Source organism: Miscanthus floridulus, chromosome 11 (assembly GCF_019320115.1).
Source record: "Miscanthus floridulus cultivar M001 chromosome 11, ASM1932011v1, whole genome shotgun sequence".
NCBI classification, from domain to species: domain Eukaryota; kingdom Viridiplantae; phylum Streptophyta; class Magnoliopsida; order Poales; family Poaceae; genus Miscanthus; species Miscanthus floridulus.
The window spans coordinates 77220363-77243833 of NC_089590.1; the positions used below are offsets into that span (position 1 = coordinate 77220363).

At 50.3% G+C, this 23471-nt stretch overlaps 1 pseudogene; it reads right to left on the reverse strand.

The window, feature by feature from the left end:
* Positions 1 to 555: 555 nt before the first annotated feature.
* Positions 556 to 23471, reverse strand: part of LOC136493478 (branched-chain-amino-acid aminotransferase 5, chloroplastic-like) — a 43458-nt pseudogene continuing 20542 nt past the window's right edge.

Genomic DNA, 23471 nt, shown 5'->3' on the forward strand with positions numbered 1-23471 from the left:
AGAGAAATAAATTAAAGCTGCTAGTGCTAGGCCGCCTCTGACCTGCTGTTCATGGTGACATAATGGAGCTGACGATTAAGGTTCCTGATGAATTGACAATGTGCGTCATCACGCGCTGATGATGCTCCTATGGTTGTACTTTAGAGACCAGATGGCCCCAGGTGTACGTACAAGTGAAGTGCAGGGCTCTCTGTTCACTGTTCTGCCTCCTGGAGCCATTATTGGCAACATGCTCTCATGTCTGCCGTGTTGCAACTTGTAACCTGACGAAATGTAATAACCAGGCATGATCCTGAATGCACGCCCCATAGCCCTGCCTATGCCCCAGCAATCCAAATGTCAATAATTTACACACCACTACATCAGAGAGCCATATGCGTACACAGTGTTTATGGCACGCCCTGTTCGTTTGGGCTAGTTTGACTTATAAGCCATGGCTGAAAGTATGGTGGTCTGGTTTGGTGTAAGAGAAAAATACTGTTCGTTGGCTGATAAGTCATGACTTATAAACCAAATACGACCGAGGAATATGGTTTGGGACACGGCTACACAGGCAAGATAGATCCACTTTATTTACACACTAACAGTGTGGCCAATACCTCTGATCCCAGAGTAATGATATGATGTGCGCGCGCGCTGCACGACAAATGGCTGTTGATATAATTGAGATTTGTTGAGGAAACGGAAATAAGAGTTGTAGAGCTGAATCAGCATGTGATAGAAGCAGCTAAGTTAGCTGAAACGTCCATCCCATGCTGTCCTCCGTGAGACCTTTCTGGATAGCTGTGAATGCAGCATAGAGTCGCTGAGACACGACCCCGGCCTCCTGCTTCTTCCCATACTCCACTCTGCAATGGACAGGGAATCAATAAACAATGAGCATTTATTGGTTTCAGGTTTCATGAAAGCGCAACAATTATTTCATCGAATTAAGGAGCACATTTCTTTTTGTTAGTAACTCTTGTTCACAGGATTCACTTAGTTGAGTTAGTTGCTTTGTCATTCAGTTAGTTCTGCATGCGCACGAGCACTGATTTGTGGTCGCCGTGCACATAGAAGGCAGTGGCATCGAGAATAGCTCGCGCATGTACCTGGGCGATTGGTTCTGGATGAACATCGCTGATGTGGGGATGGACACGTCGTGAGCGTGGTGTGCGGCCAGCCACCAAGAGCTTTGCTCTTTGTATTGCACAATAAAAAGGAGAAACGAAGATCAGAAAACGTTACGGTTTTTGGGCAGCACCAAATCTGAGTTCCAAGCGTTCTTGAGTTTGAGTGTTTCTGTGTTCCTGCGATTGTCATTGCGAGCTCGCCGGGCGTCAGGAACGTTGGTTCAGAGCTAACAATTGGCATCGGAGCTGTGAGAGAGGGCCTAGCATGCCGCCATGACGTTGCCGAAGGGTCGAGGCCGTTCGCCGCCGCCGGCGGGCACGAAGGAGAAGGGTAGTGGCTCCGGCAGCAAAACTCCACCGCGCACGCCGTCTTCAAGTCACTCGTCGTCGCGCCGTTCGCGGACCCGCGACGCCCGCCGTTCACGAACGCGCCGTCCACGCGAGGTCGTGATCGAGCGCGTGATCCGCGAGACCAACGGGTTCGGCAACTGGCCGCAACTCACCAAGACCAACTACGACTCATGGTCGTTGTTGATGAAGCTGAAGCTCTAGACGCGTCACTTGTGGGACATCATCGAGTCTGGTGACGGCGAGTTCCACGACGACCGAACCGCGCTGGAGGCGATCTGCTCCGGCGTGACCCCGGAGATGGTGCCCACCCTGGCGACCAAGCTGTCAGCCAAGGAGGCGTGGGAGGCGATCCGTTCGATGCGCATTGGTGACGAGTGCGTGAGGAAGTCGACGACGTAGAGTCTCTGTGCTGAGTATGAGCAGATCACGTTCCGCGACGGGGAGTCCATCGAGGACTTTGCCCTACGCCTCTCCAACATCGTGCAGAGGCTGGCGATCCTCGGCGACTCGGAGCCGGAGCCGAAGGTGGTGGCCATGTACCTCCGCGTCGCTCGACCAAGGTACAAGCAACTCGTAATTTTCATCGAGACCCTCCTCGACATCGACACACTCTCCGTCGAGGAGGTCACTGGGCGGCTCAAGGCGGCGACCGATGACAAACCGTCGCTGGCCCAGAACGTCACCGACAAACTACTGCTCACGGAGGAGCAGTGGCTGGAGCGCTACAAGAAGCGGGACAAGGACTCTGGCCATGGCGGATCGAGCTCTGGTGGCCACAACAAACATCGGGGAAGAGGCTGCGGTCGCGGCAGCGACTCACGGGCCGGCTCGAACTCGAGCCAAACCATCCCCGACGACGCGTGCAAGGCCTGCGGGAAGAAAGGCCATTGGGCCAAGGACTGTCGAAGCAAGAAGAAGGTAGAGCAGGCCCATGTGGCCTAGGATGACGAGCCCACTCTACTCCTTGCGGTTGGCTATGAGCAGGAGGATAGGATTTATCCCCAAATCGAGCCGCCGACGCCGAAGACGAGTGCGGCGACCCTGCTGCCGATCCGCCACGATAGCCAGCTCCACTTCACCGAGAGCAAGGTGTCCGCTGCCTTCGACGAATCCGGCGACCGGGACCCGAAGCGATGGGACCTGGACACGGGCGCGTCAAACCACATGTCCGGGGCGCAGGCGGCTTTCTCTAGCCTCGACACCGGCGTCACCGGCTCCTTTCGGTTCGGGGATGGCTCCATCGCCCGCATCGAGGGGATCGGCACTGTCCTGCTGTCCTACAAGAACGGCAAGCACCGCACCATCGCCAACGTCCACTACCTGCCCCGCCTCACCACCAACATCATCTCCGTCGGCCAGCTCGACGAGATCGGGTACCAAGTGCTGGTAGAAGATGGCGTGATGCGGGTTTATGACGAGGAGCGGCATCTCCTTGCCAAGATTCACCGCAACCCAGGCCGGCTCTATGTGCTCGACATCGACATCACACGGCCGGTCTGCCTGGCGGCGTAGGGCGATGAGGAAGCCTGGGTGTGGCACGCCCGCTTCAGCCACCTCCACTTCGCCGTGCTGCGCAAGATGGGCAGGGATGGCCTTGTCCGCGGCCTGCCCCTGCTCACCCAGGTGGAGCAGGTGTGCGAAGCCTGCCTAGCCAGCAAGCATCAGCGGTCCCTGTTCTCGCAGCGTGCCCTTGGGCACTCATCGGAGGTGTTGCAGCTGCTCCACGACGACCTCTGTGGACCTATCATGCCGCGGACACTGAGTGGAAATCGGTACTTTCTCCTACTCGTCGATGACTGCTCCCGGTACATGTGGCTGTCTCTGCTTCACAGCAAGGATGCTGCGCCCGTGGCGATCAAGCGCATCCAGGTAGCTGTGGAACGCAAGTCGGGCAAGCTGGTTCGTGCACTCCGCATAAATAGAGGATGAGAATTCGTAGCGAAAGACTTCGAACAGTACTGTGCCGAGCTAGGACTTCATCGCGAGTTGACGGTGCCGTACTCCCCTCAACAAAACGGCGTCGTCGAGCGCCGCAACCAGTCCATGGTCGGGACCGCCCAGAGCATGCTGAAGGCAAAGGGGCTCCCGGGCGAATTCTAGGGCGAGGCGGTCACCACGACCGTCTATCTGCTCAACCGATCCTCGTCCAAGAGTGTGGGTGGCAAGACCCCCTATGAGCTCTGGACCGGCAGCGTCCCTAGCGTTCAACACCTACGCACGTTCAGCTGCATCGCACACATGAAGGTAGCAACGCCAAACTTGAAGAAGCTCGACAATAGGAGCAGGCGCACCATCTTCATCGGCTATGAACCTGGCTCCAAGGCGTATCGGGTGTATGACCCGGTGACCCGCCGCGTGCACGTAAGCCACAGCCTGGTGTTCGAGGAGGCGGCACAGTGGCTCTAGACCCAGGGCCAGTGCGGTGAGGTGGACGACTTTGTCGTTGAACACCTGCCACTGCCTGGATCGACCACCACGACAACGACATCGAGCACGACTTCATCGGCAGGAGTTGCTGCTACACCTTTGGCCTCGCCGACGTCATCAGTCCACGCTTCACCTGCTCATGGCACAGGGAACAGACGCCTAGAGCATTGTCAGCCCACGCCTCACTAGTGCAAGGTACTAGGAGCACGACACCGGGAACACCCCCACTACAGGACACGGACTCGGTGGAGTTTGTGTCACCACCAGGTGCTGGCGCGTCGCAGCTGCTGGATGCAAACCACGACGACGACGCCCCACTTCGGTACCATGTCATCGACAATGTGCTCGGGCCAGCCACACCGCCGGGTTTCGCCGCACGGCAGATGGAGGAGCAGCTACTATTGGCAAGCGAGGCCAAGCCAGCATCGTTCAAGGAGGCACTGGAACTTGAGAACTGGCGCCACGCCATGCTTGACGAGTTCACCTCTATTGAGGCGAACGACACTTGGAGGCTCATTGACCCACCACCAAGGGTGTGTCTAATCGGCCTCAAGTGGCTCTACAAGACGAAGCGGGATGAAGCCAGGCTTGTCACCAAGTTCAAAGCCCGGCTCATCGCCATGGGGTACGTCCAGCGCCAGGGCATCGACTTCGATGAAGTATTCACCCCGGTGGCACGCCTGGAGTCCGTGAGGCTGCTGCTAGCGCTCGCTGCAAGCGAAGGGTGGGTTGTCCACCGTATGGACGTCAAGTCCACTTTTCTGAATGGTGAGCTTCTGGAGGATGTCTACGTCGAGCAGCCATCGGGGTTCATGCTGAAGGGCCAAGAAATGAAGGTGCTCCACCTGATCAAGGCCCTCTATAGACTCCGTCAAGCCCCACGAGCATGGTACTCCAAGCTCGATGAGTCCCTGATGAAGCTCGGGTTCTGGCGGAGCACATCGGAGCATGTTGTCTACCTCCACGGTGTGGGCGCACGCCGCCTCATCGTGGGCGTCTATGTGGACGATCTGGTATCACCGAAGGGGATCCACGAGACATCAGCACCTTCAAGGAGGAAATGAAGGCGACATTCAAGATGAGCAACCTCAGGCTTCTACGCTACTACCTCGGGCTGGAGGTGACGCAGATGGGGAGTGGCAGCACAGTCTGTCAAAGCGCCTATGCTGCAAAGATTCTGGAAGGCGTCGGCCTGACTGGGTGCAATCCAAGTCACACCCCATGGAGTCCAGACTTAAGCTTAGTAAGTCCAGCTCTGCTCCTGTTGTTGATGCCACAAAGTACAGGAGCATTGTGGGTTCCCTCCGTTACCTAGTACTCTCAAGACCGGACCTGGCGTACTCGGTGGGGTACATCAGTCGGTTCATGGAGAACCCGACTACGGAACACATGGTGGCCGTGAAGAGGGTGCTGAGGTACATTGCTGGAACCTTGCACTTCGGCTGTCATTACCAGAGGGGGAAGGAGGCATGGCTCACTGGCTACAATGACAGTGATCTGCCCGGTGATGTTGATACAAGGAAGAGCACCACAGGAGTTCTCTTCTTCCTCGGCTCCAGCATCATCACATGGCAGTCCTAGAAGCAAAAAGTGGCGGCCTTATCTTCCTACGAAGCAGAATACATCGCAGCCACTACTGCAGCCTGCCAGGGTGTTTGGTTGGCTCGACTTCTTGCTGAGTTCAAAGGCGAGAAGAGTAGGGCCATCACACTGAAGATCGACAACGAGTCTGCAATTCAGCTGAGTAAGAACCAAGTTTTCGATGACCGTAGTAAGCATATAGATGTGATGTACCATTATATATGGGAATGTGTCGAGGAGAACAGGGTGAAGCTTGAGTCCGTTGGGACAGTTGAAGAGCTTGTAGACATTCTGACGAAGGCATTGGGGCGAGAAAGGTTCTGTGAACTGCGCTCCAAAATCAGCGTCATTGATGTACAGACCATGAACAAGACTTAGGAGGAGATTTGTTAGTAACTCTTGTTCATAGGATTCACTTAGTTCAGTTAATTGCTTTGTCATTCAGTTAGTTCTGCATGCGCACGAGCACTGATTTGTGGTCGCCGTGCACATAGGAGGTAGTGGCAGCGAGAATAGCTCGCGCACATACCTGGGCGATTGGTTCTGGATGAACATCACGGACGTGGGGATGGACACGTCGTGAGCGTGGTGTGCGGCCAGCCACCAAGAGCTTTGCTCTTTGTATTGCACAATAAAAAGGAGAAACGAAGATCAGAAAACGCTGCGGTTTTTGGGTAGCACAAAATATGAGTTCCAAGTATTCTTGAGTTTGAGTGTTTCTGTGTTCCTGCGATTGTCATCGCGAGCTCGCCGGGCGCCAGGAACGCCGGTTTAGAGCTAACACTTTTTCTTTAGTGTTGAATTAGGCTAGCAACCAGGTTTTTATATGAAAACGGATCAACGATAACCATAGTGGTCAGATAATTGGAACACATATGTCTGTACCAACTATTTAGTGAAAATGAAGGTCCATAATGCTCTTGTGTCTCTTCAAATGTTGCTTGTAGGCACTTATAACTCAGACTAGTACTTAAGTGGAGTGTCAGCATTTCCTCATACACTCAAATAGCACAACTACTGCAAAACTAGTTGGCTGAAGTACTTACCTTCTTTCACGGTAAGTGATGCTCCCAACAGGTGACACTACAACAGCTGTTCCTGTACAAAAGACTTCATCAGCCCCAAGCAGTTCATCTATTGTGATTGGACGCTCCTCAACCTGAAAAATATTTGTAACAAACAGTGAGAGAAAAAGGAAAAGACTTTTAGATGTCAAATGCCATCAATACAAATTCAGCATGAGCAGAAGGATGCCTATGCCTGTTGAGTTACCTGAAATCCAAGATTTTGAGAAATTTCAATCACACTTCTCCTTGTGATTCCAGGAAGAATTGTTCCCGTTAACAGTGGGGTAGAAATAACATTGTCCTGCCAGGAAAAAGTGATGACAGCTCTAATACCATCTATGCATTTTGTAGAAATTCTGAACTGATAGCTAATTTATTTAATTATTGTAGACAACTTAATAGAGTGCTAACTGTTGAGGATAGTATGCATAGGACGTTTTCCAATTTGCTCACAGAACACCACCAAAATGCTCACTGTATCATTGTCCAAGACATGACTAGTAAATTACACAGATATACTTAGAATCAAGTGGCAACTTCATTGTTAAGACTCCACAATTAAACTCCCTCCAAAATATTATCATGAGATTGGTCGAATGTGCTTTATGCCCTCATTGTCCTAGATGCAGCTGCAAAGATGAGCCACCTAAACAAAGTTTAGCATACATACCTTCACCATGAATATATTACAAGAAGAAACTTCCTCAACAAACTTATTATGGATCGGATCTAAGTATAGAACATCAGAATGGCCTTTCTCTGAGCACTGACAACCTGGACACGTGCATCACTTATCAAGAACCGCACATAAATGTGCTAATGTTTCTCAACACGAAAGGTTGCATTACGCAATGCAAGTTTATTTGTTATATGTGTATCCTATAACCAGAGAAACCAAGTTATACATTTATATACACAAGGGAAACCTAATTAATGTCAAGAAGGTTGCATTAAACAGCACAGCGCTAGCATTATATAAATTGAGGGTTGAGGCGAACATAAATAAATAGGACAAACAGTGGAAAGCCAAATCATATGTAGAAAACCAAAATCAAAATGTGTCATCTAGGACAGTGTTCTTGAACTAGCTCTCTAGGTTCAAGTTTATAGCAAAAAACTGGATTTAAATGGGCTAAAAAAGGTTTTAAAATTCCAAATGTGTTTCAGATTCAAAACACAGCAACCTGAAGGGATGATGTTCATTATCAGATTTCTTTATAAGAAAAACACTGGTTTTCTTAACCCTGTTCTAGGGTACTGAAATTTAAGTAAAATGAGGAACCAGGAGAACGCTTTGAAAAATCACATTTGCGCATTACGAGGCATAATTCCCTATAGGCCCTGTTCGCTTGTCTTATAATTCGTATTTTTTGGCTTGTCTTTTCAGCTAGAATAGTGTTTTCTCTCACAACAAATCAGCCGGAACAATGTTTTAGCTTATTTTTTCAGCGAAGCGAACGGGGACTTATATCACCAGTTCCACCAGGTGCAGCACGGTGGTATTCTTCCTCAGTTAACAAGCTGATTGGAGATAGACCATCCTGAAAGTAAACAAGACAGTTCTTAAGATATAGTAAAATACAACACCAATTGTAAGTAGAAAAGAAACAAGATAAGATCACTGACCTTGAAATAATGCCCAACTGGGCAAACATACACTATAAATGTGTACTGTGGGGCAGGTGCCACACCAAGGATAGCCCCACTTCCAATTAGCTGTGGTCTGATATACAAAGAACCTTTACCAAAAGGCGGCACCTGTAATGGAGAACATGATGGGTGAGACATGAGAGATGCATCACATATAGTTATTCAACAAGAGATGTCCAACGTCCTCACCCAATGCTTGTTTGCCAGAACAGTTAGCTTCACAGCTTCTAGGAATTGCTCTACGCTTGGTGCAGGCATGCATAACCGCTCTGCACCAATTTTCATCCGCAGTGCATTTTCATGTGGACGGAAAAGTATTGATCCATCCACTTTTCTATGTGCTCGTAGACCTTCAAGCAACCCCTGAAGAAGTTTCATAACCATATTAGAGCATATCAACATAATGTTGAAAAAGGACCATGGTTCTTGAACTGATATGCAGAGTTGTCAAACCTGACCATAATTCAGCACTGCGGCTGCTGGATTCAGCTCAATTGGCCCATATGGCACCAATTTACCATTCATGAACACCCCATCTGAAGAACAGCTCATTAAATACATGAAGTCCGTTGGGACCAGTTGAAACCCAAGAGCATCCCAATTGAAGTCAGCTAGGTCCGGGGGCTCTGTGCTGAAACATGCAACTCCCATGAACAAATGAACCCATAATGAAGTTGAAACATCAACAGGATAATAAGTATTGCAGCTGTTTGTAACTGCGAGTCTGCGAATACTGAGTACTATAACAACTTCTAGTCACTAAGTTGATTCTTCATTTCTTTCCTTAATAAGCTTAACATGCTTATGATCTATGCTGACAATTTGTGTACCTCATCATAGAAAATGGATTGTAAACTACATGTTCTGCAGAACTCTGTTTTTCCCACCTAGTTTTACCTTATGTAATTTAGGGTAGTACTGATACATCATGAATGGATCCCCCTTAACATTGCAACCGTAAATGTTGGGATTCTCAAATTTACCATTGGAGTACTGGACCCATAACCAGCGTCTCATTCACTCAGTGGCAGTCATAACCAAGGGGCAAACGTTAGCGGCAAATTTCCAATTGTATCACCATTGCAAAACTAAAATATTATTCAGTCCTTTTTGCTAGTTAATACTAGGCCTAGTGCATTATCCCAAAGCAAAAGGTACACAATTAAAAAAACCCAAAAATGTCGCATCATACTTGTATGCAGTCGTCATCAGAGTAGAGAATCGACTCCTAGCAACAGGGCTTGATTGTGTGGAGGAGACAGTGCAGTGTGCCAATCGGCTCCAAATCTGCAGGATTAACGTTGTCGCGTCAGAACCGGCCGGCCGCGCAGATGATACGGGGAGCGGACGCGTGTGATAGGATTTGAAGGACCCACAGGTGCAGATCTAGCGGGTAAATACTTAACTTAGATAGGGAACTTGATGATGTACCTTGTCTAGTGATGTCACGGCCATGGTGCCGACGAGGAAGTAGCAGTAACTTAACGTGCCCGCTAGGGTCTCGGAGAAGGCAGGAGTGCAGGCGCGGTCTGGAGGCAGTGATGGAGGCGGTGTAGCTTCCCGTCGATTATAGCGCACCCTTATGATCGGACTAGGGTTAGGACATGGTGGGACACTGACGGCTACGATGAACCTCCTAACTCGAGCCCCAGCCCCCACCTCCTATTAATATCGCTGCGCGATTGGGGCCCATCAGCCAGGAGACCAGCTGTACGCCTCCGATCAGGACGCGGATCAAGGGCCTAATTGGTCGTTGGGCCAACTTTGTGGAGATCTACCTAACATTATCCCCTTATCTCACCTTATGACTTAAACTTAACTTACTTTATCTTTTTACCATTCCATCACAGGTCAGTGCAAAGAGCGTGCCTCATCGTCATGGTCAGTTGTCATTTGATTAATAGCTACAATGCACCTCTATGTTTTAAAACAGATTTTCAACTAGGCTCTTAGTATCCAGAAATCATAGGCTTTCCCGTAAACCCACGTCGACTGTGTGTTCTCTGAACGCACTGGGTGGTTAGCATTTGGTAAACGGATCCACAAGTACTTGCTTGGTACTTATATGCTCAATGTTTTCAAAATGATTCTGGATTTTCTCCTTTACAACATATAACTTAATGTCAATGTGTTTGATAACACACTTGACCTGTTGTCTTAGAAGTTAACTACTTAAAATGGTTATTGCTGTTGACTAGCATTGTTAAATCTGGGTACATATTCCCTTAACCACTTTTGCCTGTTCCTGAAGCTTCATGACAAGCTATACTATGGTATGCATCATTGATGACACCACAACTGTTTTATTGGAGCTTTTCCACAATAATACTTCAACTGCGAGTGTTAGCAACTAATATGGATTTCACTACACATCTCGCCAAAACTTAATATTTGTACCCACAACTATTTGAGAGTACTTGTTCTTTTTTACTCAGCATGAGGCCTATGATACTTTGCAAAAATTGCAAGACATGCTTAACCCTATTCCAGTGATCTATATCTGGATAGGACTTCTGCAAACATATTCCGGATACATAAGCTACGTTAGGGTAAGTTTTTACGTGTATATTCATTAAGCTTCCAACAGCTAAAGCATATGGAACCATGTTTATTTGATCGATCTCATATCGGTTCCTAGAACACTAAAAGCTACCAAAACTATTATCCTTGACTATAGGAGCATGTGTAGGGTTACTCGCATGCATACTTTATTTCTTTAAAATCTTTTCTAAGTATGCCTTTACGATAGTCCTAATACCACTTTTTCTTCTATCTCGGTGAATTTTAATTCCTAGAACCAATGACGCTTCACCAAAATCATTCATATTGAAACTTGAGGACAAGTACTTCTTCTCCAATGGCAGATTAACATCACTACTAGTGAGTAGGATGTCATCTATACACAGGATGCGGAAAAAGATTTTTTTCATTCTTGAACTTCGCATAAACGCTATTGTCCTTCTCATTTTCTTTAAACCCCAAACTTTCTCTTTGTTTCATCAACTTCAAATACTACTGTATAGAGACTTGTTTTAACTCATAAATGGATTCTACAGGCGGCATCCCATATGTTCTTTTGCTTCCACGACAAAACTGTTGGGTTGTGCCATGTAAACGTTTCTATACAAATCCCCATTGAGGAATGCATGTCTTTACATCCATCTAATGTAACTCTAAATTATAATGTGCCAATAAGACTATTATGATTCTAAAGAATCTTTGCATGAGACTAGAGAGAAAACTCTCATCGTAATCTATTCATTCTCTTTACGTAAAGCCTTTTGCTATAATTCATGCTTTATATCTTTGCACATTCCCTTTACAGTCACATTTTGTCTTGTAGACCCATTTATAGCCTACTGTTTTGGCTCCATTAGGAATTTCTTCTAAGTCCCAAACTTCGCTGGTATTCATCGAAGTTATTTCAACTTCCATAGCTTCTTGCCATTTAGACGAGTAAACGCTTCTCATGGCTTCTTTAAATGAGGTGGGATCACCCTCTATTTGAATTTCATCACTGTCGGTGCAGAAAGTGATCAACTAGTGAATATTTGTAGTTTTGCTGTGTGTTGTGATCGAAGGTGGCCTAGCACTCAATGACACAGGATTTATACTGGTTCAGGCAACGTGCCCTATGTCCAGTCGAGGTCGGTCAGTGACTTTATTCATGAGCCTAGGTGCTCGAAGTTTGCAGTGGAGTTACAAACGAGAAGAAGAAAGAAAGGGTGTACAAGAGGTCCGGTCGGCTTCGGTCGAAAGGGCTAAGAGCGACAGGAGGTACGCTATGAGCTAAGTGTTCAAGCGTGTGCTTGGGGTACGAACCCGGCGGTTCTATGGTTGTGAGCTACTGAACTTGATCGATGCCTATTTTTTAAGAAGCCCCCCTTTTATAGATGAAGGGGACGGCTTTACAAGTGAGAAGGAAAGGGTATGTATGTTACCGAGCCTTGTAGCCCATGCCTACCAAGCCTTGTTGCCCACACCGAAAGGTACAAGATAATGGTAGGCGCCTACAACACTGTTAATGTTACTATAGAATGGCAGAGAGGTCGTGCTGCCTTTTTCAGGGATGGTGGACGTCGGTACCTGCAAATACTATTTGATGCCTAGAGGCATGTGAGGAGTCTTGCTATGTTCACCCAGTATGGTAAATCCTGGTGCCCATACCGCTATCGATGTCCAGAGGCACGTGGGGGGCCTTATTGTATGGGAGTTTTAGCGGCTCCTACAATACTATAGAGGGAGATGTCGGCGCCTACAGTACTGTTTATGTCAGGGTGGCTGTAGAGTACTGTTCTGTGCAGGGTATGGTCCCTAGTACAGTGATTTTGACTTGTGAGCCTTGCCTTGCCTTTCTCCACATGCCTTCTAGTTCCTATCGAGCGGGCGTCCCCGATTGGATGGCTCTAGTCGGCTCTGAGTGCGTCGGTCGGAGAAGAGCGGTGAGCAGGGTTCCTGTGATCCCCCGATCGGAGACGCAGGGTTGGAGCCAGAAGTAGTGTTTTGGGCCAGGCCTTCCGATCAGAGAGGTCATCCGGTGGTGGCTGGAACCAAAGCAAACGCTTTGGTCGGAGAGGTGGGCCAAAGCAGTCGACGAGAGGGCGTTGTTCCTCTTCGGCCAGTCCTTTCGGTCGGTGACTGGGCCGCCCTTCCGGTCTATCATTTTAGACTCTTGGGCCGAGCCTTGGCGTGGAGGTCGGTCCCTGATGTGGAAGTCAGTCCCCGAGGAACCTCGGGTTTATGAACCCGACAGGAGCCCCCGAGCCCCCGGGTGATTCGGGTAGAATCGTCCGGGGGATTTTTGTCTTGCCGGTGGGTGCGCGCGAGCACACCCGCGGGTATAGCCCCCGAGCCCCCGGGTGGTTCAGGCAGAACCGTTTGAGGGGTTTTCTATGTTGTCAGTGGGGGAGTTTTTTTGCTTTGAGATGGAGTTTTGTCGACCAAGGCGTCGTTGTGCAGCCGAGGCGGTTTTTAGTTGTTTTGAGAGATTGGGTGAGAGGGAGCTTGTGGATCCTGGCGTCGGTGCACGCCGTGGATCGAGCGAGAGAGTCAGTCAAGGGTTTTGGACGAGACGGAGCTCACTGATCCTAGCGGTGATGCGCGCCGTGGGATCGGGTGAGGCAGTCAGTCTTGGACAAGTCAGAGCTCACTGATGCTGGCGTTGATGCGCGCCATGGGATCGAGTGAGTCAGAGTCATGTTTTGGACGAGATAGAGCTCACTGACCCTAGCATCGATGTGCACTGTGGGATCAAGCGAGGGAGTCAGTCTTGGACGAGTTAGAGCTCACTGATGCTGGCGTCGATGCGTGCCATGGGATCGAGCGAGTCAGAGTCATGTTTTGGACAAGACAGGGCTCACCGATCCTAGAATCGATGCCGGCTATGGGATCGAGCGAGTCAGAGTCGTGTTTTGGATGAGACAATGCTCACTGATCCTGGTGTTGATACACGCCATGGGATCGAGCGAGTTGGAGTCATGTTTTGGACAAGACAGTGCTCACTGATCCTGGCGTCAATGCGCGCTGTGGGATCGAGCGAGGGAGTCAGTCTTGGATGAGATAGAGCTCACTGATGCTGACGTTGATGTGCGCTATGGGATTGAGCGAGGGAGTCTGTCTTGGATGAGACAGAGCTCACTGATGTAGATGTCGATGCGCGTCGTGGGATCAAGCGAGTCAGAGTCATGTTTTGGACGAGACAGTGCTCACTGATCCTAGCATCGATGCGCGCCATGGGATCGAGTGAGGGAGTCAGTCGTGTTTTGGATGAGACAGTGCTCACTGATCCTAGCGTTGATGCGCGCTGTGGGATTGAGCAAGGGAGTCAGTCTTAGATGAGACAGAGCTCACTGATGCTGGTGTCAATGCGCGCTGTGGGATCAAGTGAGGGAGTTAGTTGTGGTTTGGATGAGACAGTGCTCACTGATCCTGGTGTCGATGCGCATCATGGGATCGAGCGAGGGAGTCAGTCTTGGATGAGATAGGGCTCACTGATGCTGGCATCGATGCGCTCCATGGGATCGAGCAAGTTAGAGTCATGTTTTGGATGAGACAGTGCTCACTGATCCTGGCATCAATGCATGCCGTGGGATCGAGCGAGGGAGTCCATCGTGTTTTGGATGAGACAGTGCTCACTGATCCTGGCGTCGATGCACACCATGGGATTGAGCGAGAGAGTCGGTCTTGGATGAGATAGAGCTCACTGATGCTGGCGTCGATGCGTGCTGTGGGATCGAGCGAGGGAGTCAGTCATGTTTTGGACAAGATAGTGCTCACTGATCCTGGCATCGATGCATGCCATGGGATCAAGCGAGGGAGTTAGTCTTAGACGAGACAAAGCTCATTGATGCTGGCATTGATGCGTGCCATGGGATCGAGCGAGGGAGTCAGTCATGTTTTGGATGAGACAGTGCTCACTGATCCTGGCATCGATGCACACCGTGGGATCGAGCGAGTCAGAGTCGTGGGGCGAGATTGGGGTCACAAACCTAGATTTTTTTGGAGCGCAGTCAGAAGTGTAGCCGAATGATGTGAGTTCGGAGTCGACGCGAGTTCGGAGTCATGGTCCCTGGTTTTTTAGCACAGTTGGAAGTGTAGTTAGTTGGTTAGTTTATAGATCAGACGAGGTGGTGCTCACAGATCCTGGTGTCGGTGCGCACCATGGGACCGGGTGAGTCGGAGTCGTGGATCCTAGCGAGTTCGGGGTCATAGTCCCTGGCATTTGTCTTGAGCCCCCGAGCCCTATTGGGCCTTAGTAGGGGTCGGTGTGAGTTGTGTGCATTACCCCATCCTCGGTTCCTCACAACTAGAGGGGCCGAGTCTTGTTGCCTGTCCTGATCACTCGGGCTCGAACGACGTCACTCAGTGAGCTTGCTAACGGGTATGATCAAGTGGAATCCGAGTCTGTCGTTCGTGATGAGGTCAGCATAGCCCTCTTGTGACATTCCACTACTCCTTTACCTGTAACCCGGCAGATGTTTAGGTCGTTCCAGAGACCGACCCAGGTGGCCTAACGGCCTCTCCTCGATGGACATTCTATGGGCTTGCGCGAGAGGTTTAGGATCGAATGAGAAGGTTGAGATGACCTGGTCTGTCTGACCGAGCAAGGGCTGCACAGGGCTCATCTACATTTTTCTCCCTAGCTCTGTTGGTTGCTCATGTCGAATGAGGCAACCGCCGCTTCATGACACAACACAGAATGTTGTGATGCATTTTGCTGCACGTGCAATGCTTAGTTTCCGAGCCCCTGGGCGGTTCAGGGCCAGAAACATCCAGGAGGTTCAGGCATATGGAATGAATGCATGTATGGATGTATGAATTGATTATGAGGAAATAGAGGGGGTTGGTAGTGCTCACCTTGATGTCTTTGAGTGATGGGGTTCGGAGAGCTTCAGTCAGAAATGTCTGACTAGGACCTACGCTCGTCAATCGTGGGTGAGTCCTTATGTGAATAGTTTTTGTATTAATGAACACACGCTCACCTCGATGGCCTGAGTGATGGGGTTTAGAGAGCTTTAGTCAGAAATGGCTGACCAGGACCCATGCTCGTCGCCCGTGGGTGAGCCCCTTGATGGCTTGAGTGACGGGGTTCGGAGAGCTTCAGTCGGAAATGTCTGACCAGGACCTTGATGACCTGAGTGACGAGGTTCAGAGAGCTTTAGTCGGAAATGTCCAACTAGGACCCATGCTCATCGTTTGTGATGGAGTCGGCATGGCCTACATGGGGTGCCCCTTTGCTTCCTTACCTATCATTCGGTGTCTATCCTGAGTGATTCATTCAACTTAGGGGGTCGAATGATTTCTTCCAGCGGAAGATTTCGCTTTGGGCTCCTCTAGGTCTGGCCTGGGGAAGCGGGGAGCTGCCCGCGTGTGGTGGCGCTTCGGTTCCTATGCCCGTCGTGCTGTAGTGGTTGGTCGTGCAGTAGTGGTGGCCCATGGCCAGGCCACGTCCCTTCTGATCAGGAGCCGTTCTGTCACGTAGGGCACGTCTCATCGGTCAGGGCGTGTCTTATCTGCATTAAATGGGAGAGAGAGAGAGAGAGAATTCCTCGCTCCGCCATTCTATCTTCCCCGATCAGTGTGGCCTTCCCTAACTGTTGTTTCCTTTTCCTTAAGTAGGAGAAGGGAGAGGGTTTTTTCACCCTGTTCTTTTGCCTGTTCCTCGTCTGCCATCGCCTTCCCTCTTCCTTCTTGCCGTGAGCATTCCTGAGAGCCGCGGAGGTTTCTAGGAAAGAAAGGGGAGAGAGAGCGAGGGGAAGAGAAGAACTCACCAATCCTCTTACAATCCCGGAGCAAAATGTTAGACTAGAGGTCGTCTACCGTGAGGAAGTCGGTGCTGGAGGCCTTCGTCAAGAAGGGGTTTCTGCCACTGCAGGAGGTGGCACACTAGAGGGTTCATGGGTGGGGAGGAGTTTCCGCAGCCTCAGCCCAACGAGGTGGTGTGCTTCCTCACCTTCCATGAGCACGGGTTGGGATACCCCATGCACTGGTTTTTGCGTAGACTCCTTAATGAGTGGGGTCTAGAGCTATAGCACCTTAATATGATGGGGGTGTTGCATATCGCTGGCTTCATCACCGTCTACGAGGCTTTCCTTGGGATGGAGCCACACACGGATTTCTTCCGGCGACTATTCTCCGGGAGGACCCTGACGGTGGGGAATTCGGCCAAAACCACACCGGTGGGAGGTTTCGCCTTGTAGAGGAAGCCGAGCGCGGGAGGTTCGTACCCCGCGTACACCCCCTATGACTCCGACTGGGGGTGGCACGGGGAGTGGTTTTACATCAGGAATCCGCATAGCGGCGCCATTCCCGGCGTTCACTGGTGGGAGGCCGGAGAAGCGGGATAGCTGGTCATGGGGTTGCGCCCACACAGAGAAGCACAAGGTGGGAGTCATCGAGGAGGAGCTCCGAGGGCTCATTAAGCGGGGCTTGATGGGGTGCGGGTGTTCCACACCCTCTACCGTCATCGGGCTACGCTGTTGGCGGAGAGGACATGGCCAATGTGGAGGTATAGCAGTTAGTCAGACTTGGATCGTGCGTCGCCGGAGGACCTGCCAGACGACGAGGTCTGGAGTCACCTAGGCTAGGTGCTACAGCTAAGGCCCAAGGAGACAATTATGGGGAAACCCATACCATTCAATGCCTCGGTCGTATCCAGACTAGTATGATCCCTTCTTTTTCATTCGTGTCTCTTCCTCTGCTTTTCCTATTTCTTGATTTTGGGTCATCTGTTCCATAGGGGCTTGAAAAGTACAAGTCCTGGCTGCACCTTCCTAAGGGACCAGAGGGCACGGCCCGGCAGGCCACCCAGAAGGAGGCGGCAAATGCTAGGAAGAAGAAGAAAACCAGGGAGGTTCGCCGGAAGTAGGAGAAGGAGCGGGAGGTCACCCGACATGTGAAGGCCGGGGAACATAGGAGCGATGTCGAGTCGGAACTTGCATCAGATGATCATACGGATGTGGATAGCATGGTCTTCTCCGATGAGTAGGAGAGTCGGGAGGTCGTTGTGACCTCAGTGGAGCGTCGTGACCCTACGGCGATGTCCGCTGGTGAGGAGCATGAGGTTGCGCGGCATGCAGTGGTTCCCACACTGAGGAAGCGTGCGGCGAGCGCGGACACCGTTGGTGGACGGGCGGCAAAACGGACGCAGTCACCGCGCCCCTTGGCGGTGTCGTCGGTCCCATCATCGCCTGTGGCAGATGTGGTTGAGCAAGCTAGGTGGTCCGAGGAGCAGACTGGTGGCCGTACGTCACGTGACTTGGAGTTGGCGGATGCTTCGCCTGTTGCTCCGATCAGGGAGTCCTAAGCCGGAGGTCGTAGCAACCCAGAGGCTGGGCAGGAGCCGGTTAGGATGACTCCGCCCCCATCTGAAGCGAGGGGGCATGGGTTGTAGCCTGGGAGCGGTCCTCGTCCTGCAGGTCTTTCATCATTAGGGCCTACCTTCAGAGTCATGCCTCTCACCTCTCGGTGTGTTTCCCTTTGTTGCTCTTCAATCTTTTGCTGGTTGAGTCTTTTTGGAGTGTGACTTACCTATAATTTCTATTAGCGGCCGAGGGATGATGGGGCTAAGCATCACCTCGACTCCCATGCAAGAGACCTAGAGGCCCACCCTACAGCGTGTTGTGGTGAGCGATGGGGGGAGCAGGGTGGTGGTGGTGAACCCTTCCCTTTCGGGGGCAGTTGCTGCCATAGCGACGGCGACGGCGTTGACTTTGGTGGTGATTCTGGTGCTGACGGCGGGGGCTACATCAGAAGTAACCCTCGTGGCCCCTTCTCCACTGGTCATGGCAGAAGAGGAGAGGGAGACCGAGCTCCCGTCATCGCCGGGCGAAGGGCCGTCTGGCTCATCCTTGCCGCCGGGGCCAAAGGTGCTAGAGGAACGTGTGGCCGGGACGGAGTCAGGACGCCTGGTGGTGGTCCACACGAATGAAGTGGTGGACATTCTGTCTGATGATGAGGCGGATATCACGGTAAGTCCACCGGTGTCGCTGCGAGAGCTAGCGGTGGTCTAATCAGAGGCTGGGCCCTCCAGCGTGCTGCCGAAGGGTGACCTAGAGTGGGCCTATCCTGAGGACCAAATAGAGGCATGGTTTGTCCTTTGGGATTCCTAGGAGCGTCAGCTCTGGGAGATCCTTGGGGAGCAAGGGCATGCTGCGGTGTTCGAGCTCACCAACCTGTCCGAGAAGCTTGGAAACACCCAGAGGTAGGTTAGTTTTGCTCATCAGTTGGTGGAGGTCGACCTGTAGCTTGCCGTGGTGGTGAGTTTTCCATACTTTGTCCTCGACCTTTGAACCTTTTTTTGGTTGCCTTAGCGCACCTATTTTTTGTAGAGTCTAAAGGAGATGTCGTCCTGCAAGTCTCACTTCCTCTAGACGGAACACGCTCGGATGGCCGAGCTCGAGCATCAGGTGGAGTCCACCTGCCGTGAGTCCCAGGACTAGGCGGCCATGGCGGCCACGGCACGAGCAGAGGGGCAGCATGCAGTAGAGCGGGTGACTGCCGCCGAGCAAGGGCTTGAGGTGGCGAAGGCCTGCCAGGCGAAGACTGAGGTGGGGTTGCAAGCATCCCTAGCAAACACTGAGGTGGCACTTCAGGAGGCCTTGGCGGCCCTTGAGCCAAAGCGGAGCACTTTGGCGTCAGAGCGGGGCACCCTAGAGTCAGCACGGAAGGCCCTGGAGGCGGAGCGGAGGGCCTGGTCAGAGGCAGACCAAGAGGTGCTCGCGCTCTAGGGCTGGGTGATGGGGATGGAGGACGTGAGTGCCCGGCTGCACGAGCAGGCGGCCCAGTAGGTGGAGGATTTCTCCATCCTTGAGAACTTCCGCGTTGGTACATGCTTTTTCTGTTCTTTGTTGTTGGTTTTTCCTTTAGCCTATTTCTGAGCTCGTTGCTCTTCTCTTAGAGCTAGGTGGAAAGGTGAAGACGCTAGAGCGGGACCTAGAAGCGATCAAGGCGACCCTCAGCCAGAATGCGGAGGAACTAGCCAAGTCCCATGAAGAGCGCCGTGCTCTTGAGGGGGATCTTGACTAGATCCGCAGTGTTGCCTAGCTTGTCTTCTTGGATGTCTTTGGGTCAGCGCCCAGCACTAGCGCACCCACAGTCCAGCTGGCGAAGGTCCTGGATGCGGTTTGGGACCTTATCAGGAGCGGAATGTTCTACGAGGCGTTAGGGGTGCTAACATCAGTGGCGACGCACCATCCGAACCTGGACTTTGCTGCCATCTACAGTGGGTATAATGAAGTCTTGAGCATGGAGGACATCCAGTCGATCAGGGAGGGCTTGCTACCACACGCAAGGTCGGTGGCGGAGCAAGTCTCTACCCAGTGGGGACGTCCATCATGAAGACATGGCCAGAAGCAAGCACGAAGAAGACGTTGCCCAGTTTGCAGATGGTGTGAAGCCTAGGTCAGAGGCAAACATTGCCCTGGCTCTAACCGAGCTGAATGTCGTGTCACCGGGGAGTGAGCAGCCTGCGCCTCCGTCGGTTGCTCCGATAGCAGATGCCATCGAGCTGGTCCAATAGCTTGCAAAATATAAATAGTTTAGTGAAGGTAGAAGTTTAAGTTTGTGGGGGAGCCCCTGTGTAAATATTACTATGTGCTTAATGACTACAGTCAGTTTTGTTTTCTGCGATGGAATTGCTCTATTTGGGGGAGCTTGTTCCCTTTTGTTCCTTAGTTTTTTGTTAGCATAATTTTGTTTTTTATTCTTTCTTTCTTGTACCTGCCCATTTGTCTCGTAGGCCACGACCTTGGGAGCCCGGGGCATGGCCCGCAAGGCTCGGTTGCTCGTAATCGTAGGGAAAGGCGGGGTGCGATCGGTTGGAATGTTTTTAAAGCAAAGCTACGTAAAGCAAAACTAAGGAACAAACTATCCCGTTGGTTGGGTAGGAAGTAATTTCACCATATGTAAACAAAACAGGGAGGTAGTCATCTAAGCATAATGATAGTAGTGTACCCTAGTAGAGCCCCCGAGTGCCCTGGGCCGAAAAGTGTTCGGGTCGGGGTGCTTTTGTAGGAGCATATACTAAGTAAACAATGGTAATATTGAAGCTTAGGAAAAACAATATAGTTGTTCTAGTAGTTTGGAGAGATGGGCGTCATTGTCGTCCTTCGGTCGGTACATGTCTGGTCGGTGTCGATACGGGACCCATGGGATACCCCACAGGGAAGGGAGAAGATCTAGTCTAACTAGGATTCTTTCCATGTAATCTTGGTAGTAGTATTATTCTGTAATCCTACTAGAAACTCTTATTGTAAACCGACTAGGACTCTAGCCTCCTGACTATATAAAAGAGGGCGGAGGTCCTAGAGAAGAGGCTTAGATAACGCTATACTTGACAATTAATCCAACGCAAAGGCTAACACCGACTAGACGTAGGGCTATTACTCGATCATGGTTGAGGGTCCGAACCAGGTTAAATCGACCGTCTCTTGCATTAACCATCGAGTTCTGCATACGCTGAAGCCCGAACAAACTACCCTAGGCACCCCCATGGTAGGCTATCGGTGGTGAAACATCGACAGCTGGCGTGCTAGGTAGGGGCTTTTGGTGAATTTGCATCCAAGAGCTCGACAGACCTCGACAACATGATCTTCTTGATGGGATCAACCTTCATCTTTGGTTCATGGATCTACAAGGTAGGCAATGATGGCAAACTCCAAAGTCATCTCCTCGAAGATTTGGATCACCATGAGGACCTTCCTATTTCAGCAACTACAACAGATCAACTCGCTCGAGGATTCACGTAGCTCATGACATCTGATCCAACTCAGATTTCACGGCTTTACGCATCTGACTCAAACTCAGGCTCCGCATCCGAGATGGAGTCTTACTCGAGTTCTTTCGAGAAACCAAGTTCTTTTCCGGTAGGGTTCCAGAACGCGACCTCGGTCTATCAAGAATTTAGCTCGGAATACACTCAGAGTCCTTTCAAGAAGTTGGGTCCTTTTCTATTCGGACTCCATAACATGGCAAAATCTTATCAGGCATGGCCCGAAGGATCCCTCGATCCGGTGCTTAGAATGCCACTAAAAGGAGCTCAGGAAGGTCTCGTATTAACTATAACATCTTAAGACTGCATCGTCCACTGGCCAGGTTCTGTTCCTAAGGATAGTGGTACCCGACTAGTCGGCACGACGACAACAACAATTCTACCCTACCAAGAAGGAGACTCAATCTATGACCTTGAAGCCTCTACTAAAATTATCAACGACTCTGACAGTATGGAAACCAACGTCGATAACAGAACAATTCACACATGAGAGGTATTCATGGTTTGACGTCCTCGATCACCATTGGTCCCCCTAGAAGCACCTAACATCAAGTCATCGGATGAATCTGAGTCCAACATATCACCGTTTATCTAGGGGCACGATGGTGAGACCGAGAATCAGAAGCAGGCTAGAGAAAGAAGAAACAAATTGAAACAAGGACACCAACATTGTGCTAGGCAGTGCAAGGAAGCTTGGGTCAAATATGAGTCAGATCTAGCTGAGTACAATAGAAGAAAATCAAAACAAGAAGTGAAAGAAAGACACGCGGCGAATACACCCTATAATAGGATCCGAGAAGCACTAGAAGAACTCGGAGCGACATCACTTCCCAGTGAAAAACAGGAACAGCTCTGGGACCTTCTCCAATCAATAGCCCTAAGGACACATGATGGAAGGACCTGCTCAAGACTACCTGCCAGGTCAACATCTCATGGATAGGAAGATCAAAATCAAAGGAAGTTCACTTTTGAGAGACTCGGACCAAGTGGAAGTCACAACAGAGAAAGTAGAAGGGACCATAGTCAAAACTACTGAGTCAAACAACTAAGAAAGACCAGAAGCAAAGTACCTATTCAGACAGCCATGCAGAACTACTCTCACCAAGACAATAGTTGGCTAGAAGGAGGTGCTGAATCAGAATACATAGAAGCCAGAACGCACGATAGATTCCCCTGTTTTGCAAATAGACTTGCTTCAACACGACTACCTCACAAGTTCAAGCCATCCAACCACTCTAAGTACGATGGTAAGACCGAACCAAGGCAGTGGCTTAGGATTTACTCATAGTCGATTGAACTAGCTAGAGGAGACGATGATATCAAGACCTTGTTCTTTCCCATGGCCCTAGAAACCATGCCCCTCCAATGGTTCGACAAATTAAACCTAGGGTTAATCAGAAATTAGGAGGACTTGCAAAGAGTTTTCTGTGAAAATTTTGCCAGTATCATTACACACCCCATCACCCATGTAGAATTAAAAGGACTCAAGCAAAAAGGGGGTTAATGTCTCAGAGATTACTATCGACGATTTGGCGAACTATGTGCTCAAGTACATGACATCACTGAACGAGAAGTAATCAAAGCTTTCTCTCACAGAACCATGGCTAGGTGGCAATTTCAGGACTTCTGCAAAGAAAATCCAAGAAACAATGAAGAATTCAGATGCACAGTAGAAAAGATGATTACTGTAGAGGAGAAGATACGTTCCTAGATAGAAACAACCAAGATAACCTGGACAAGCGAAATCATCGAAACATCAGACATTAAGAAAGAAAACGTGGACCAGACAACACCGTAGCGGTGGCTAACAAATCAAGGAAGTTTTCCAAACCTAGAAGGTATGACGACATTGAAAACATGCATTGCATCTGGCACCCTAAAGGGAATCACACCATCAGAAATTGCTACACCTTCAACGATCGATACACAAGAAAATATAATAAGGTAAACACCAAAGAAGACAATTAGAAAAAAAGATGAAGACAACCACAAAGACAAGGGATTCCAAAAATC